Source organism: Lathamus discolor, chromosome 5, assembly GCF_037157495.1.
Source record: "Lathamus discolor isolate bLatDis1 chromosome 5, bLatDis1.hap1, whole genome shotgun sequence".
Taxonomy (NCBI): Eukaryota; Metazoa; Chordata; class Aves; order Psittaciformes; family Psittacidae; genus Lathamus; species Lathamus discolor.
In genome coordinates, this window is record NC_088888.1 from 97167507 (window position 1) to 97183813 (window position 16307).

General features: G+C 39.2%; 1 protein-coding gene across 3 annotated transcripts in view; it reads left to right on the forward strand.

Moving 5' to 3' along the window:
- Positions 1-1154: 1154 nt before the first annotated feature.
- GREB1 (growth regulating estrogen receptor binding 1) overlaps positions 1155-16307 on the forward strand; it is a 94556-nt gene continuing 79403 nt past the window's right edge. For all 3 annotated transcript variants that reach the window (XM_065681635.1, XM_065681637.1, XM_065681636.1), the window contains exon 1: positions 1155-1259. The gene's annotated coding sequence lies outside the window, so the exon portion shown is untranslated. The remainder of the gene's footprint in view (positions 1260-16307) is intronic.

The window sequence follows — 16307 nt, forward strand, 5'->3', positions numbered from 1 at the left end:
CCTTGTAGTATTGAGCTTGCTGCTTAATTTTAGGCATTCAGTAAATGAGACCCCACAAAGTAGGTGCCTAATACTTCTTCAGACATCACCATATAGAGTCAGGTGCCTCTCAAGGCCTCCAGAGGGAGATCCTGTCCACTTAGCTGAAGTGTTTAACCTTCAGCAGATAATGTCTTTTAGTAGGTTTCAGCATCACCTTCCATCTCTCTACAGTCTCTGTAACAAACATAAACATTTGAGAAGGACTGGTTTATCATGTGTCTAAGGTTAGGTCCTTAAGGAGAACATGCTGGCTAGCTGTAATTATGTGTAATTTTTGGAAGGCACATACCGTTTGCCTGAAAAGTGCTTTTAGCATTTATAATTGCTGAAAGTCAAAAAAGACCACTTGAACACATTCAAGCTGAAAAATCAGAGGAATTGTGCCTGTGTTTTCCATCATCTTAAAAGTAATTATAGTTCATAATTAAAATACCACTGGTGGCTTTTTTCCTTTCATTCACTATTGCATCAGCAGATTTTACTGGGTATTTAGGTCTGGCTTTGCAGGGGAAAAATTTGGAAGCTTCTTTAACAAAAATCTATTTAGAATAAGGATAGAGAAAAAAAGAGCATAAACAATAGGTAAGCTGGATTTGGGAGATAACTAGCTATCCAGGGCACTTTTCTTTAATCTGTATAGATCTTTTGAACTAATCTCCAAGTGGCAGGCTTTGGCTACTGTGACAGGATTTCTTTCACACACAGATAAACCCCCAAAGTTTCTAATTTCTCTGGAAGGCTTCCACTTGCCTTTCACATCCCTAGTCTTCCCTGTGCATCTTCAGTTTTATAACCTTTTTCTCTCTCCTCGGGCTGCTGGAATTGCTTGTGCTTTACACCCGAGAGCCAAATAAGGCATGTCTCGTTGGGAAGATACCATATTCAGAGGGAAGCAGGGGTGAGGGTGCATGAGGCTGGAGAGGAAAAGGCAGGGGGGAAGGGTGAGGGGGTTGTATTCTTGACCTTAGGTAGCTGGTGCTGGGAGGTAGCATATTGTGTGGAGGAACAGACAGAACTAGTTTGTGGATGGGAAGGAGGGAGCAAGGAGGAGGGAGGAGGAAGCTGGGACAGCGAAGGGGGAGGAGGAGAGAGCAGCATCTCTATCTTTCTTTGCAGACCACGCTGCTAAACAGCGAGGGGGGCTCATGCTTCTCTAATATCCATCCCTCTCCGCTTCCAACGTGGTCAGAGACAGAGCAACAAAGAGGGTCTCAGAGGTAAGATCCTAGCAACTTGCAAAGCTGTAATAAGACGAAGCAGCAGCAACAACACAGGGAAAAGATTATCAGCACCTGGGAATGCTCAGAGGCGGCAGGGGGGAAACTGGAAGCCCAGGTCTCCTGGAGGCTAAGCAGCAGCAAGAACGGAGTAAGAGGGGAGCAGATCAGCTCAGAGGGGGTTAGGATACCAGCCAGCACTATTTAGCAGTGGGCAGTTTGTGTCCCAACTGCCTGTGCAGAAAGAAGTGAGAATGGGAAAGAACTATGAAAGCAAATGCTCTGGTACCTGAAACACATGGCTAAATAAGGCTTAACAAAATCTACGAATGGTTTATTTACCCAAGATATCGTTCTGGAGTAAACAAAGCAATTCATTAATTTGTGCATGTCAGAAGAAAAAAATGTAAATGAAAAGTGAAGCCCAGGTCTGCATATTTTGACTCTTTTATATGAAAGTTTGATTTTTCATTTTAGGACAATGTTTCAGTTCAGAAATGCATTTATTAGCAACAAGGAGGAAAAAAAATGCGAAACACAAATTAATTGTTTTGGTTTGTTTGTTTCATTGTGTGTGTGTGTGTGTCAAACAAAATGGGTTGTTGGACAATTATTGCAAGAAAATATTTGTGATACCAAAACAAGGTATGCTGTTTGACCTGAGAATTACTGGTTTATTTAATTTAGAGGGAAAAAAACAAAACAAAACAATGAAACAAACCCAACATGGTTTTGTACTGCCCTAAAATGAAATTTGTAATTATGTTTGATTCATTCACACAGCCTAAAAAAATCAACAATTTAGATACGTGTATTTATAAAGTTAATTGTTTCTTTTTAGTTGTGGACACTGGAAGCTTAGATGAAGGAGACAAGAAGTATAGCATCTATGCTCTGGAGAAACCAATGTTTGCTTTTTCCTTGCGCTTTGTCTCATTTACTTTACTTTTTCAGGTGTGAGCTACCTTGGTTTTGATCTATTATTAATTAATAGTGGCAGTAATGTCAGTGTTTGTTGTTAAACATGTTGAACCAACTACAAAGAAAATTAACACTGGCTTGTATGTCTTATTCATAAGAGTTTTTATAATTTAATGTCACTCTTCACTATGAAACATAGAATCAGTCTCCAAGGGTGATTGTTCTGGAGTATGTGTGCTTAACTGTAAGTTTCTGTGTTTTCATCTTTGCAAGAGGTAACTAAAATAGCTGTAGTGAGTTGATTTGGTGTGTGAGTGAGGAAATTAGTATTGCCATTCTCTGCTGCTTTGGGTAACTTAGAGGTGATGGACCTGAGTTTTTCTTCTCATAAGTATAAATTTACTGGTACAAGTGTACAGCATGAGGTTCTGTACTGGTATACTTTTTCATTGTCCCATTTTACAAGAGAGAAGAACCACATCACAGCAACGGGGCTTTTCCTTCACTACTTTTTACAATTGCTGTTTCAGGGCTTACAGTTCTGTTGCTATTTTCCAACCATAAATAACAGTCTGACTTTGGTCACCTTGTCTGCTGTGGTAGTTGTCAGCTTTAGCTTTGAAATTGTCTGTAGGCAATCAGGGTTTCTATTAAAAAAGCAAAAATAACTTCTTTTCCTGTCAGCCTGCCCCTTGCTTACACGACTAGATTTATTTATTTATTCAATCTATCTTTTGGGTTGATAAAGGAATTTTTATTTATTTTTTAATTTTTGTGGGTTTTTTTGTGGGTTTTTTGTTGTTGGTTAACCACAGTTTTGTTTTTCTGGGGCTTTTGCTAAAGAAGTAGAATGTTCTCACTTGGGCAAGGTTTAACTGTTATGTGCATAAAAAAACCTCAATAATAAACCAAGCCTAACATGAATCTACTACTGCAGGTGAATTTCATTTGAAGCTAACATTCTTTTCTACTTAGACAATAGTTAGCTGTTGTTCTCTTAAAACAACCTTCTATGAACTGTATTGTTCTGAAGTTTATAAGGGCTGGATGCAAAGCTCCCTGAAGTCAGGAAGAGACATTCCATTGACTTCAAATGGCTTTGGATTGGGCCTGTCACGTGAGATTAGCTCCTGACAGAAGATCTTGTAAGCACAAGCGTAGAACAGAATGATTTAAGGGTGGAATTTCACTTATGCCATGATTGTCTTTGCTTTGTGAATATCTGATAGGCACAGCGTTTTTGAAGCAATGCTTCATTTATTTTGTGTTAAAACCTCTGTATACATTCCAATAGGAAGGAAAATGCAGAAAATTCCTTGTAAATTAGGTCTCAGATCTGTTGTCTTTCTGTGTCTGTATTTAAAGACTTTATTAAGGGAATCTGTCCTTGTGTATGATAGTTCAGAATCTCTTAGATGAGATTTATAGTTTCAGTGATACTATGCATAATATAAGGAAAGAGTTTTGTAATGTGAAATATCAAGTTAAAACAATGGTTTGAATTTTGTTTTCTTGTTAAACTCAGAGGGCATATGTAAGAAACTAACAGCTTCCATAGTTTCTCTTTTAAAAACCCACCCCCTGCCTCCCCAAACCCAGAAGCCACTTTGACATATACATTTGTTTCTGCGTTTGAAACTTAACACAACTTACACAATGTAAATGTAACCATGAGAAAACCAGCATGGTTCTGTATAACAAAATAAACAGGAGCATTTTGCAGCATTTTATGTAAGCCCAGACTTGGATTAGGAAGTTGTAAACTTGCAAAGGTGATTCTTGTTAATAAAGAAAAGCCAGTCAGACTTCTCAACACTCTAGAGATGCTGGCCATAATTACCATTAGGGAAAAATTGCCTTTGCTTCTTATTGATTGTGACTCTCCTAATGAATACAAAGTCTGCACAGCAAATGATAAGTGATCTGTCACTCCTTTTTTCAACCTCATGCAAAATAAAGCATTTACTTACTCTCAGATGAGATCAGACACAACCATAGGTTTATTTCACGTGAATATGTTCCTACATGAAGAGGGGGGCATAAAAGGCTAGTGTAACTAACAACAACTAAAATCTATATACAAACACCCCTAATTACACAAAAACATGAGGACTGCATTTGTGTATTACATGCATGCAAAGGAGAAAGTGGTGTATCTTTAACTACAGCTGAAAATCGTGGGGTTTTTTTTCCACTTTGACTGTGGTTAATGATTCAGTCAATCAGTAAATCTGACTGACTCTTCAAAACTTCTGTTACACAGACTGTGACAGGAGATACTGTAGTTTACTAAGGAAATTTTAATGTGTCACTTATGTCTGTAGACATTTGTAGCTGTTACTTTATAATTACACTTAGGGATTCCAAAGAATTTTAGTTTTATTTTCAGTTTGTCTTTGTTCGCCATTATCCATGCATTTGCCTTTCATGCTTGAATATTTTTGTGAGGAATAAAGGAAGTTTAAGAAATAACATAGCCATTGGTGTATTTTGAAGAAACAGTAAAATAAGTGTTGTTTTAAATGATTGCCTGCAAAATGTATCCCTGTTTTTAACCTAGCTGTTTTAGTTTTTAGAGCTCCTTAGTAGGAAAGTGTATGGGTAGGTCTTCTGTTTTTATAGGAAGGAGAAAATACGCAGATTTTGTCTTTTGGGATGGAAATTTTTTAGTTCCACAGATTTTCTTATCACTTATCCAAGTATAAACATTTATATAAAATAAAAATAATGATCTCATCCTATCCTGTAAAGTTCTAGTATCATTATACAGTGCTTTGAAATGATGAGGTAGTTTCTAATGATTATAACTGCACTTACATTATGATTTCATCACACAAGTTCTCAAATACAGGGTATATGTATCAACTGCAAAAGGACATAGATAAGTATATAGACAGGTTTAAAAGCACAGGTTTTGCTTCTATCAACTAGGAGAGTAGTGCATTAAAAAAGGAGAGTATAGTATTTTCTAACTTGTAACCACATTTTTGCATTTACTGTCCCAGTTTCTGTATGAACTAGAGATTGAGGTAGCAAACTAATACCTCTTATACAAAGTGGTCAAATCATATGCATGGAGTGGTGGATAAAACTGTAGGTATCACTGTGATAATTCAGGACATTACTTGTAATACTAAGAATGGAAATATTTTTGAACACAGAAGTTATTTGGAAGTTGCTGGAAAATTGTAAAAATTGTTTCATCCTAATCCGACAGCTAATTTCATCCCAGAGGTAATGAAATGGTTGATCTATTATGTAAATGCAATTGTTTTTAAAGAAAACATTTGAGACTTTGCTTGACTGTGATGAAGAGGATGCTCTAGTTAGTGAGGGATCCAGAAGTCAGTGCCATTTTTGTATAGAAGGAACTATAAATGGTTTGGTCCCTAATAGTTCAAAACCCAACCATGAATATGCTGGGGAAATGTGCAGAGACATACAGCTGTAAATTTCCCTCAATCGTTCCTGCTACACATGAAAAAGTAACTTTTCACTCCCATTTGAAGAAATACATCTATATGCCAGCCAGTTGTGACTGGCTAGAATATATCTGACTTAGATGGATAGTTTTCAAATTTATAGAATCATAGAATAGTTAGGGTTAGAAAGGACCTTAAGATCATCTAGTTCCAACCCCCCTGCCATGGGCAGGGACACCTCACACTAAACCATGCCACCCAAGGCTCTGTCCAACCTGGCCTTGAACACCGCCAGGCATTCACAACCTCCCTGGGCAACCTATTCCAGTGCCTCACCACCCTAACAGGAAAGAATTTCCTCCTTATATCCAATCTAAACTTCCCCTGTTTAAGTTTTAACCCATTACCCCTTGTCCTGTCACTACAGTCCTTAGTGAAGAGTCCCTCTCCAGCATCCTTGTAGGCCCCCTTCAGGTACTGGAAGGCTGCTATGAGGTCTCCACGCAGCCTTCTTTTCTCCAGGCTGAACAGCCCTAACTTTTTCAGCCTGTCTTCATATGGGAGGTGCTCCAGTCCCCTGATTATCCTGGTGGCCCTCCTCTGGACTTGTTCCAACAGTTCCATGTCCTTTTTATGTTGAGGACACCAGAACTGCACACAGTACTCCAGGTGAGGTCTCACGAGGTATCATTTTATTAAATTCAAAATCTGCCAAGCAGCGCTATGTGCTTTGTTGTTTTCCTCCTTGTTTTGCTCTATGCCCAGCTTTTTGTCATTTGTCATCTTTTCTGTGAAGAGCATAGTGTTCGTATCAGTGGTAATCATGTCTCTGCTGCTTAGAAGGCCCTTGAAGCAAGAAAGCCTTAAAAGAAAGGAGGTAAGCTAAGTCTTGTCTTCTCAGCACAAGATGGATGTTTGACCCAATATCCAGCCGCCCAGCTATGATACAAGCATCTTACAGACAGCACAGCATTATAATATATCTACTGCTTTGAAGTTCGCGTGATGCTGGAAAAGCAGTTTAGGAATCTCGGGGATGTAGTGCTCTGTAGCACTCTGCCTCACAGTGGGGTCCCAGTCTGAAAGAACATTTAGAAGGTGTATCTCCTAGGCAGTGGCATTAGTCCAATCCCATGTGTGAGGACCATGAGATATTGACCAGGCATACCCATGCGAGCTCAGCAAAAAACTGCGTGCAGTGCATATTTGGTATTCAGAAGAGCTTGCAAAGACCTGGAAAAGTCCCCTTAGATTCTGTGAAGCAAATGTGGGTGCAGAATCAAAAGATGTTGTTTGGAAAGCTCTGGTCTTCCACTTGATACTGCAGTCCATTCTCTAGGGGCAAATAGACTTTCACACTGTGAAACAAGGGTGCAGCTTCACAAGGAGAACTTGCTACAGTTTTAATACTGCTAATGCATTATTGTGTAGTTTACTGCTTCATATATAATCTGAATGTATAGGAATGTGTTTCCTCTTGCTGTTTAAATTACTGTTTAGAAAGTTAATCTTGAATTTATTTTTGTCTAGCAATACTTGTCGAGGTCTTGCTCAGATTGAAAAACAAAGAAATTGTAAGTATCCAGCTTTCAGAGTAGTAAGGTCAACCTCCTTACATCCTAGGCATGAGTCATAAAATCACGAAGGAAAATTATGTTGTGGAGTTTGATACTGGTAAATCTTCTGGTTTAGTCCTCACTGCTGAGGAGGATGCTGTGTACTATTGCACCAGGTCAGAGTGCACGGCAATACACAGCTTTGAATAGCTGAGTTCTGAACCACTTGTTAGATCCGTCTGACTTTTACTCAGTTTTAGTACCAAGCCTCAAAGTTCATCAATAAATACTGGGTATTGCTCTGCCGCCATACGTGGCAGGTTCAGATTACTGTGGTAGATTCCCAGGCATTTATCTGTGATGTCAGGAGAAATCTATACCAGACTCCTTGAAAGTCAATTTCTTTTTATGTATTCCTTGTGGGAGAGCCATCATACCATACACTTTCTTGCTTAGGGAGCTCTTTACATGAAATCTGGGTACAGGAAAGACGCTATATAGTAAAATCAGAGAATCGTAATGTATCTCAAGTTGGAAGGGACACATAAGGATCATTGAGTCCAACTCCCTGCTCCTTGCAGAACTACATAAAACCAAACCATACGACTAAGAGCATCATCCAGATGCAACTTGAGCTTTAACAAGCTTGGTACTGTGACCCTGGGGAGCCTGTTTCAGTGACTGACCACCCCCTCAGTGAAGAACATTTTCCTCATGTCCAGTCTGAACTTCCCCTGATGCAGCTTCATTCCATTTCCTCCTGTCCTGTCTCTGGTCACTAGAGAGGAGATCAGCATCACCCCCTCCTCTGCCTCCTTGGGGAAGTTGTATACTGCCATGAGGGCACCCTTCAGCCTTCTCCAAGCTGAACAAACCTAGTGACCTCAGCCACTTCTCCTAAGTCTTGCCCTTGAGACCTTTCACCATCTTGGTCACCCTCCTCTGAACACAATGTAATAGTCTGATGTCCTTGTATCGAGGCACCCAAAATGTGCACAGCATTCCAGGTGGGGCTGCAGCGCAGTGTAGAGTGGGACAATCACCTCTGTCAGCTATCTGGTGATGCTGTGCTAGATGCAGCCCAGAACACTAGGGAACTTCACCTGACTGCCATGATCTTTCAAGTATGATGGCCAGTGGCTTAGCAACTTCATTCGCCAGCTCCTTCAGGACCCACGGATGGATTTCATCAGGTCCCAAGGGCTTGTTGCACATTTAGGTTCCTAAGATGGTCTCGAACCAGATCCTCTCCTACAGTGGGCCTAAGGTCTTCATTCTCACGGTCCCTGCATCTGCATTCCAAGATTTGAGTGGAGTGATCGGAGCATTTGCCAGTGAAGACCAAGGCAAAGAAGTCATTCAGAACCTCAGCCTTCTCCAAATCCAGGGTAGTGAGTTCTCCCATTTCCTTCCAGAGAGGGCCTACATTATCACTAGTCTGTCTTTTGTTAGCAACATACATATGAAAGCTTTTCCTGTTATCTTTGACATCCCTGGGCAGACTCAATCCTATCTGGGCTTTAGCTTTCTTGACCTTACCCCTAGCTTCCCAATGTCCCTGTATTCTTCCCAGGCTGCCTGTCCTCACTTCCACCTTTTATAAGCTTCTTTTTCCCTTGAAGTTTCCTCAGCAGCTCCTTGTCCATCCATGGAGGCCTCCTTGCCTTCTTGTCCTATTTCCTTCCAGCTGGGATGCAGCACTGCTGAGCTTGTAGCAGGTGATCCTTGAATATCAACCAACAGTCTTGGGCCCCCCTGCCCTCCAGGGCTATATCCCATGGAACCTTACTAAGCAGGTTCCTGAAGAGGCCAAAGTCTGCTCTTTTGAAGGCCAGGGCAGTGAGCTTGCTGCACGCTGTTCTCACTGTCCTGAGGATCTCAAATTCAACCATCTCATGATCGCTGCATCCAAGGCTGCCCTGGAGCATCACATTTCCAACCAGCCCTTCCCTGTTGGTGAGCACGAGGTCAAGCATGGCACCTCTCCTTGTCGGCTCCTCTGTTACTTGCAAGAGGAAGTTGTTTTCCACACAATTGGGGAAGCTCCTGGGTTGCTTGCACTGGGCTGTACCATCTCTCCAACAGATACTGGGGTGCTTGAAATCTACTATTTGTCTATGGAGGGCTTCATTTACACAGTCCTCTCGATTGGGTGGCCTGTAGCAGATCTCCACAGTAATGTTCCCCATGTTCTCCCTTTTACCCTGACCCACAAACTCTCTGTTGGCTCATCACCCGTCCGAAGACAGAGTTCCATACTCTCCAACCTATTGCTGACATAAATAGCTACTCCCTCTCCCTGTCTGCTGGGCCTATCTTTCCTAAAGAGCCTAAAACTTCCATTCCAACACTCCAGACATAGGAGCCATCCCACTGTGTTTCTGTGATTCCAACAACATCAAATCCCCATAGACGTGTGCACTTCTGTAATTCCTCTTGTTTATTCCCCATACTATGGGCATTTGTGTAGGGGCATCTGAGCTGAGCTCCAAATAAAACCAACTCATTGGCTGGGGCAGCTGAAGGGCCTCTGCATCGCTCTGACCATGCATTACAGGTGCTGGCATCTGACTGGTAGTTTTGGGGTGGATCGGTGCTCCTCTCCCCCAACAAATCTAGTTTTGATACAATTATTTTGATGCAATTCTGGGTACAATTCTTAGTGGACTAGGAGAGTGAAAGTGGGGATTTTTAAAAGGCAAGCTATTAATTTAATGGACAAGCAATCTTTACACTGAGAATTCTATATCTTCCAATTTAATGGTCAGATACAGAGGTCTAATACAAAAGAAAAAGGGCTCCTGCTCAGAAAAATAATAGGAGAAAATAACAGGAAAATAATAGAACAGCTAGGAAAACAGGCGGTGTAGGTGTTTCCTAGGAAGATGTACTTATCACTGGTGACAGAATAGAAGGAAAGTGCTGTCAGTTTTCCTTTCCTTAGGATTATTAAGGCATGGTGTTTGCTGGTGCAAAAAGTGGTCATATTCATACCAATTCAGGCAACTATGTTAATGAGGCTCTTTGGTTAATGGATCTGTCAGTCTTTTATGGACCTCTCTTGGGCTTTACCACTGATCATTATTTTTTCTGTTATTCTCCTGTTACATATTTTTACAGTTTAATTCATGTATGTTTTGTATTACCTAGACTATTGCTTCATCTGATTAATTCTGTGCTCCCACCCATCTGAGTAATCAAGCCATAACATCACTATCCATACGGATGCTATTTGTATGGATGCATACCTGTCTAATGGGCTGCCATGTACTGGTATGTATCAACTCAGATACATGTTTTTATTTACAGTTTGTGTGATTAGTTAAAGTGCGTTGAAAATGATAGTATTCTCCAGCTATAACAAGTGTGCTTTTAAACGCTTTTAAAGCATTTCAGTATTTCTGTGCCTCAAAAGGTCAGTTTACCTTTTTTAATTCCATATGAATTAAAATATTAACGCCTGTAAAATCTCAGGCAGTGACTGTGTGTAGTCTTCTATAGATGTTAGTGTAAGTCTTTTCTTGTGTCTCTTGTTTTCTTTACGCAGTAAAGCTTCCCAGCACATTCTCATCCTTATTTTAGCACTTTTCTTTCTGTAATGCAGGCAGCATTTCATTGAAGCCAAAGGCAGCTGAGGATGCACTGGGTGTATTGGTATGAAAAAGAGTGCAGCAAGTGGGGCAGGTGATGTGGCTTCTCAGTTCACTCCCAGCTTCCAGCTCAATGATGATATTCACTGTGTGAATGGTTTTCTCTCTTGGGTTCTCTTTTACAGTAATTCAATGATTTCCCTCCAAGGCAAAAGTTAAGCATTATTCTGGAGCTAATTTCATTTAAAGACCACTCCCACTAGGCAAAATGGATGACACAATTACTTATGACTTTCTTAATCCCACATGATTTTGGGATACATTTAATACAATTTAATACAATTTAAGTAGGTCTCTTACCCTGTGTGTAATGTGATGCAACATCCCTGTTCATAGATCACATGCTTTTAGTTTTATGCCAAAAAATGTTACCCTGATAAAAGCTGTAATACAGCCTGCATAATAACTGTATTAAACTGTCTGAGGGAAAGACCACCCACACAAAAAGGTATGTTAGGGCCATGAAAGCCCAACAGAGGCCTAAAGACCCTTTGGCCAAGCATCAAATGACGTGAACATGATCTTGCAGTGTGAATGCAAATGATTCCCTTGACATAAAGGCCAGGCATCTCTTCCTGTGCCAGATGCTTTTAGCAGTAGAGGTGTAAGGTCATGTTGACCATCCAGTCTGGATGTGAAGTAATGGCAGCAAGAAAGCAAAGCCTTACGTATAGTGCTGTCCCCATTTCAAACTAGCTATACTGCTTCACAATCTTTTCTCTGCTAGGTGGCATTGTTTTTGCATGTAATTTGGTTTCCTTGGCAATGTGTTCACTTTCTAAAGAAAATTGAATTTAAGCTAAATCTTACTAAGTGTTGGAATTATCCCCTTAAACTTTGCAAGAGAGGTCTTAATCTACAGGGAAAGTTTCCCTCTTGTTTGTTTTTTCAATTGCATACTGTGGATCCAGGATGAAATACATTTTCTTTTCAAGGTGCACATTTTGATATATCCAATTAGAAACTGCTTGTGCAGTTGTGTGTGTTAGGTCATATGGTGAAAATCTGGCAACTTCTAATGTTAAGTTAACACAATGGAGGAAGAATAATCTGACAAATAGCAGATGTATTCGATCTTACATCTTCTGCCTACATCAGAATTAGGTGTAACTGCAGCCATACATTTTGCCTGTACTCAGGGCCATGTATGAAAGCATGCACGTGAAAATCTAATGGGTTTTATTAAGGCTTTATTCTCACATCCTCTTCCAGCTGCAACTGTGCTGGCTAAGAAGGTTGCTAACACTAGTACCTCATTACTGCGCTTTTGTCAGAGGTTATCGCAGGTGACTCTGCCAGCTGAGCCGCTCCTGTGCATGGTTTTTGCTTGGAATGAATTGGGGTGATGCAGAACTATTATTTTAACAGTTTTAACAATTTTTCTTTTTTTTTTTTTTTTTTTTTACTAAAGAGGGTCAGGGATTGCTTCCAGGAGCATTGATGTGGGTAAAACTGCCAGGGCAATATTTCCCAACACCAGAGCCTCTATAAAAGTGATTGTAATCTTTTCAGTTGACACTTCCAGAACTGGAAGATTTGTAAATGGCATTACGTGAATTGAGTTTACCTCAATGTTTTTTTTAGTCTTTTCATGTTGCTGTATAGATATGACCTTAGGTTTATATATATGTTGTCTATTTGGGTGTAGTTTATACTATCCATGGTCAGGATTCGGTTAAATGAAAATATTTACAGACTTGTGGTTCAAGAGAGCTTTTTTTTACCCAGGTTTGGCTTTATCTGGTTTACATCATGCTGGAGCTTCTCTGAGGGCTCTCTACTGATTCTGGGTCAAATCCCCTGTTCTTGCTAAAGGCATACAATTTATTTTTGGAATAAGAAGATAAACACTGAGCAAAAATGCTCGGAGTCTGGTTTGGTTCAAAACCCACCAAAACCAATAAGATTGATTCTAACAGCCCTTGTATGGCTATCAATCATCAGCATTTTTTCTGAAAACTTTTTAAATTCCAAAAGTAACTCCCCTCTTTTTTTTCCCTCTTTTCTGCTTTTGGCTGGTATATGCCAAATATATACCGGAAGGCTGCTATGAGGTCTCCACGCAGCCTTCTCTTCTCCAGGCTCAACAGCCCCAACTTTCTCAGCCTATCTTCATATACGAGGTGCTCCAGCCCCCTGATGGCATGTATGCTTTTTATATCTGTTACATTATCACTGATATGTCATAGACTTATAAATTAGGAGGAATATTGTCAGTGTAGAACAAACATATCAATGCAAAATAATTTAACACTTTTTAAAATTCAAGTTTGTTTTGAAGGGTGTATACTGTGAAATCCATCAAATTTTGGACCAGATTTTGTCCTCATTCCCAGCAATGGAACTTCACAGGACAGTATTTTAGTGGTGTGTCACAAAAGTGGTTGTCAAAGCATAAGAGATGAAATATAGACACTGCTTTGGCTGAACTCCAAATTTGTACATACGTATTGATTGTCAGTGAATTCGTCTTGTTAGAATTATTACTTACGTATGTTATTTCATCTCTGTATCTTGAGTCGGTTTTCAGCAGGACTTCCTATAATAATGAATGGGAGAAGGGTGTTTCTCTGGGTATTTGCCAGGCTGTGCAGAAAATGTTGTTTAAAAGCTGTATTGTGGTGTTAATCATTCTATGATTCTATGCTAAGAATCCCAGTGTCTTGACTAGATGTGTGTTTTTATTTGACCATTTTGTTCAATTTTGATCCCTCAGGAAGGGTTAAAATGAAACTGCTTGATTAAAAATACCCATGGTCATCTCTGGTAGTTTTGTGGAAAATGTTTTCTTTGAATATTCTGGAAAACAATGGGAAAAGGATCCAATTAAAAATCACACTGTGTAGAGAGGAAAACATTTTGAAAAACATTAAAATTACATTTCTTCTTAAAATATGAACATGTAGAAATTGACATCAGTCCTTAAACTTCAGCATGCACACCATTTAAAATGTGGACATTTATTGAGTGGAATTGCATTAGCAAGCAGCTTCTGCATGTTAAAAGCTGAATTCTGCACTGATTAGGTAGAAATACCATGGGCACATGGACAAAACGCAGCGCTATCAAGAAGCTTTAGACAGAGTGGTTTGTGAAAGAAAGTAGATGAGAATGGTTTCAAAACCAGAAAATGGATTTTTTTTCTTGTGACACTTTTTCTTCCGCCCTTTTTATAAAGTCTTCTTAAGAGTTCCCAGTGGCACTTTGGGACACAAAGCAATTATGAAAAGCAAATGAAATCCTTAGTTTATTGGCTAAATTTGGAAAGAATTTTTGACATGGCTGACCATCCTTCAAATAAGGATGTCAGAGTGCAGAGGTCAGGGTATAGAAGCCTTGGGATATCAAAAGGTGGTGAGAAGAATGGCTGGGATTTCCAGCAGCCTAAGAGTGCTCTTTTGTCTCTGGTGGTCAGTTGTCGAGGATGACGCCTGTGGACATCAAAGAAATGTCTAAACAGTGTTATCTAGGCCTGTCCTTTGCCCCCTGCCATGTAATGGGCCTCTGTTCAGGAAAACATTGGGAAAGCTGAGAAAGCGAGTTGTCCTCAGCTAGTGCTATTAATTCAGCAAGAAAGCGGATCAATAACATTTGCACTAACCAGTAAAACACAGATTAGGCAAGCCTATAAATTATACATTGCACATCCAAGATGTATTTTTATAATGTATATGTAATGAGACCTTACCATTTAAAGAATTCATTTTCTGCCTGCTTTGACATATTATGGAGAACTGCTCTGAGAAAATGAAACAAAACCAAACTGCCGCCTTTCTGTAATAGTTGCAGAGAAGTTTGGGGTTTTTAGTTAATGGATTGTATGTAATGAGGTATTTTTAAGTTAAAAAATGAGTTGATATTTGATGCAATTCATGCTTGAAATATTGATTTCAATGTCTGGAAATGTTATGCCATCATTTTCAAGATGGATTGCTTTTCTCATCAACAAATAAAAGTTACAGGAGCAAAATAAAGCTTATACTTCATGTATTTGAGCTCCTGTATTGCTTATTCACCCTTTTTGTAACTTGAAGAATAACCATTGTGAGCTCTTTCTTTTTGCTAAGTGCAATTAAAAAGTCTATTCTGAAAATACTGTAAGAAGTTTATTATGAGTATTTTCTATCAATCATCACCTGCATGCAAAAGCAAAAAGTATTGTTTGCTCCTTGTATTTTGGATTTCTTTTTAGAGATCAGAGCTCTTCAAATCCCCAATTTCGTGCAAGTTTTAGTGGTGAACACCCGGTCTGGGACCCAAGCCATGTGAGAGCTCATTTGGCCTAAGATAGGCAGCAACAGAGATGAAGTCAGACTAGAAATGGGCCTGTGCTTGTGATTCCTGTGACTCTAAATCTGTTTGGGTTTTTTTGTTGATTCAGAACCAGTGATTGTGCCTATATCATTATGCAATTCTGCTGTCATTCTTAAACTGAGTCAACACAATATAAAAACATTCTTTGCAGGACTAAGTAGAATTTCTGGCTATGGATCATTCTCTAGGAATGTTTAATAAAACTAGCTCTTAGGATTCTCTGCTGCGCTGTGCACATTTTGCTAAGTGTATAATATTATTAACTAGAATATGCCAGAAATCTTTGCTAATAAATTAGGCCACATCATTATGCATAATTTCATTCTTGTCATAAGAAAACTATATATGAATTCAATATCAGATACCTAAGCCAAATAGTAAAGCAAGTATTAAAAATAAAACAAACCTGTGGTTGAATCTATTGCAGTTTATTAACAAGAGGAAATTGGAGTTGGGTTTGTCAGTACATAGTTATATGACATCTTTAAAATATAGCTGAAAATATAAGTTGAATATGCTTTCAAAGTGTGAAATTAAACTGTTTAGGGGGAATGTGCTTCTTTACTGTACTTCATTTTATTGTAATTTGGGGCTGAAGAGGAAACTTTTTTATGTAAACGTGAGTTAACTAACTAGAACATGTATGATAGTATTACTGTTGCTACACTATACTTAGTAACAAGTAATAGATGTGCTGGGATAATTGTTACGTATTTGGATGGTGATTGCACTAGAAAAAATGGTATTTTGTGCTTCTAGATGACTGACCATTACTTATCTTCCTATATCTTCAACTGGTAAAGAAGAGCTACTAGCATGGCTGTGTGACCCCCAGAGAGGCTAGATGATTGTATTAGTTTTCATTGCTACACTGAGAGTCCAAAGTAAATGCTTTTCACTTTCAGAGTGTGGATCTTGAACACTGATACCACAGCTTGTGTATTCCATAGTTAATATATTTTATAATACATAACACAACACTACTTTTAGAAAAATAGGGAGAACAACATATTGCACTGCATGTAATATTTTACCCTTTTTCTTTCTACACCTGTGTTTTTTCTTGTCATAGTTGCATCCTGATTTTGCAAACATCTCTGTCCCTAGCTTTACACAAAAGAGTGTTTCCAATGAGTTAAGAAAGACCAAGTGCACACAAAAGGGCAGTTTGCAGAAGAGAGATCC